Genomic DNA, 3,807 nt, shown 5'->3' on the forward strand with positions numbered 1-3,807 from the left:
TATAAACAGTGTTGGTGCTGCACTACTCCCCCCTCCTGAGACACCGGATGGTGGACCAGAATCGCCTCAAAGCCGTGCGGAAGTCTTTCTCCATGGCCTCTCCAAACTCCTCCCACGCCCGGGTTTTTGCCTCAGCGACCACCCGAGCCGCGTGCCGCTTCGCCTGCCGGTACCCATCAGCTGCTTCTGGAGTCCCATAGGCCAGAAAGGCCCGATAGGACTCCTTCTTCAGCTTGACAGCATCCCTCACCGAAGGTGTCCACCAACGGGTTCGAGGGTTGCTGAAACAGCCAAATGTAAAGATGATTTATAGCCTTCCACATGTAGATACAGAAACACATTAAAACATGGAAAATCCATTTGTTTCTGACGTCACATTGTAAATTATTTTATCTGTAAAAAACAAAGTGAATTACATCTGTTGGCAAATCCTTAACTCTTATACTGCTATAGTTTTTAAAAGACCATTTTATAACAGGATCAAAGAATGTCTGTTTTTGGGTCTGCTTTTTCAATCCACCCCACACCCCAGAAAATAAAATAACAATCCAATTCTTTTATTTGCAAACTTTACAAATAGGCCTACTTTAATTTTGTCATTTAATTACATTCTTTTAATTGATAGGGGGAAAACACATTATTTTCAACTTGTCAAAAGACACGTCAACCCTTTTAAGCTCTTAAAAATCCATAAGCACGTGTCGAAAAGTAAAATAAACTCAAACTCGTCATTCGCACAACACGAACAAAATTACAGACGTAAAAACAAAACAAAACAAAAACTAAAGAAAACAAACACAAAAAAACGCGGATGAGTTTCGCTATCCTGGAATTTGAGATTTGTCGCGTCGCGTCTGCGCATGCGCACAAAGCACTGTAATCGATGGCGAAATTCCTGCCTTTTAATAATCGAGGGCTGGATGGAAAGTTATTTCGATAAAACTCGTAGCTGGGGGGCAAACTTGTCGGTACGGTTCGTCGCTGTTGTTGGCCAGTTACCCCGACCTGCTTTATCGCGTAGTTATACGAGACATCGCCGTTTTCACTGCGAGAAAAGCACATCATCCTCTCTCGCTAACTATTTTTTTTGGCTCGGTAGCATAGGAAGCTAATGCTAGCATGCCACATTTTGCCTTCTCCTGTGTTTATCCGGGTAGCTAGCGGGAAATCATTCTCGGGTGTTGCAGAAAGGTAGCTGGTCTTCGTGGCTTGCTAACGTTAAAGGTTGCAGGAAGAGCTGCGTAGGAACCACCAGTGTGCATCGGCGTGTCGGTCCGAACTGCTGCTGCTGTGCCAACAAGACTGAGTAAGTAAGACTAGCTAACATTATTCACAGTCAGTAATGTATTATGTGCCCTCTAAAGGAAATCTAATTGCTTTTAAAGTTAATGTTCGGCAGTTTGCTGACTAAAAGGTTTTTGTCAGAGTTAGATAATAGACTGCTGCTGTGACATAACGCTTGGTAGACACCTGTAGCCAGAGTAAACAGTTCATGTAGCTGCAAGGAAGCTAACGTGATTAAGCTAACATGAAGCTCTATTTTAGATTTATTGTATACTGTATTATCAAATTAGTAATTAGCATTGTGATTGAGAAACAATTAATTAAGCCACACTTATGTGTGGCTTAAAGAATAATAATTTCTCCAGGTTTTGCAGGTGAATATTAAAGCAAACATGTTAGTTCTTTAGCAGATGTTAGGCTTTATTGTTCCCTCTTTCCTTTGGCTGGGGTCAAATTCAAAGCAGTTGTGATTAAACCCTAAAAAATGGTTGTAGACTTATGACTCCATCACTTAGAAGTTGCAGCTGAACCTGAAACTGTAACCGAAAACCAGCTGCTATGTTCTTGTGGGCTGCTCTTTTAGCCACAAACAAATATCTTGCACAGTTAAGACAACAGATGTCACAAAAAACATATATAAAGATCCTGAAAGTTGTGTTTATTGTGATCTGCTGCACTTTGGTTTTAGTATATTGCAGCCACGAAACAAGAATGTGGCTTTTTGAGTCAGCTGGTGTTCTCCACTAGCTTTTTTATGTGTTTATTTTTATAGAAAGGGTTGGCTGGTAACTCCTGCTTTAAACATTTACAGCCAGATCTTTGTTTTCAGTGACAGGCACAGGAGCAAAGGGGGGGGAAAATAAATTTAAAAAAAAGTGCCTACGTCATTTGTTAACACAACCAACCTGTTAATAATAATTATATAATTTCACGGTCACACATTCGCTAAATAAATATGGAACATGTCTGCTGTTTCCCGTTATAAGGATGGGTTTTTGGACGTTGCCAAATGACTGAAAGGTGGGTGGCAGGGGCGAAATGAAAAAGATAAGTGTCTCAATTTTGGGATTCCCCTGTGTTTTTTTTTTTTTTTTTTTTTGTCATTTCACTGACCTTCAGGTAGATGCTGTGAGTGTGGTCTTTGTAAACCAATTTAAACTTGAACAATGTTGTATTAGATTACTACCAGCTTGACTTGCCTAAGGGCGAACACAGGGAGCCTGCAAGTCATCCGCTCCTGTTACTAGGTTAGCTTCATATCAGTCCTGCACTAAAGCAGTGGTTTCCTCAGCTCTAGTTCGTTGACCGTCCGACTGTAAACTTACTTTGTTATTTAAGCATAAGGCGGGGAGGGACTAAAGCTAACAGATAAGCCAGATCACAGAGCTTTAGGGACGCATGCGCTGCAGAGTAATTAGGTTCAAGGACACGTTACAGTTTGATGGTGTTTGTTTTAGTTTTTATAAAGTCTTCATTAGAAATCTTCCACAAGTAACCAGTGCCTCAATGTGAAACTTAATTTAAAAAAAATAATTTTACATGGAGCATTTTAATGTGATTCATTATGATTTTTTATAGCTTGTTTAATTTTCAGTTTACCAGCATTTTGAACATAAACTGTGACTCTTGTCTGCTTTTGCGCTTGGGTTTGCCACGTAAGTGGTGTGAGAAGACACTGGACAGCACTGTGTACTTCCCTTTACTCTGAGAGGCAGGGGGGTTGAACAGTTTTTGTGTGCACTCATTTATTTCTGTTTTTTTAATCTAAACCTTGTGTTCTGGTAGCTTATAGAGCCACAAACATTATAGCTGTGTTAAACCATAGCTGGTTTTTTTTATGTCAACTGAAAAATGTTGTTCAGAAGAAATACTTCCTTTGGTTTTAACTCTTTTTGTAACAAAAGGTATATTTTCAATACGGTAATGAATCATCAGGTTGTTGGTGAATAGATGAGGAAAATGAGTTTTAGTCACCTCTTTCTTGTTTGTTTATTTGATAAAAAAGTGTTCAAATAAGAGCTTTTTGTAAGACTAAATATCTGCAATACAAGTTACCACTTTTTATTGTAGCTAATCCTTAAGTTTAACTCAGATTTTATCACTTTACTGACAGATTACAAAAATTCTGACAGAGCATTTCTTATGTTAAAATTATCAGCTTTAATAGATGGCTTCAGTCAGATTTTCTGGGTCTGTTGAGATCTGCAGTTTGCATTTAAATTATGAGCTAATACATAAAATAAAATACTGCCTTGAGATGGAGGCATGGGGACACTTTGTGTCAGGTCTAGTGATTTTCGTACTATGGATATTACCATAGTATATTAACAGTGCTTGATATTGCGATAATATTACTTGCAATCAATAAATACATAAGTATGTAGTGTCCTGATGCATCTCAGTAATCCAGGTATAAAATCAAAAGGAAAAAAAATTGTATATGTCTTCTGGACGGGTTCTTCTCTAATGAAATGTTTCGTCTCTCCTCCAAGAGACTTCTTCAGTCTGAGAGTTTCAGGCAAA

The 3,807-nt window shown here is 38.8% G+C and overlaps 1 protein-coding gene across 2 annotated transcripts in view; it reads left to right on the forward strand.

Moving 5' to 3' along the window:
- Positions 1-872: 872 nt before the first annotated feature.
- Positions 873-3,807, forward strand: part of fndc3a (fibronectin type III domain containing 3A) — a 58,694-nt gene continuing 55,759 nt past the window's right edge. The window contains exon 1 of one of the 2 annotated variants that reach the window (XM_014012766.1): positions 873-1,306. The gene's annotated coding sequence lies outside the window, so the exon portion shown is untranslated. The remainder of the gene's footprint in view (positions 1,307-3,807) is intronic. The other variant, XM_014012767.1, reaches the window with a different exon arrangement.

This window comes from Austrofundulus limnaeus, unplaced genomic scaffold (assembly GCF_001266775.1).
Source record: "Austrofundulus limnaeus strain Quisiro unplaced genomic scaffold, Austrofundulus_limnaeus-1.0 Scaffold94, whole genome shotgun sequence".
Classification (NCBI taxonomy): domain Eukaryota; kingdom Metazoa; phylum Chordata; class Actinopteri; order Cyprinodontiformes; family Rivulidae; genus Austrofundulus; species Austrofundulus limnaeus.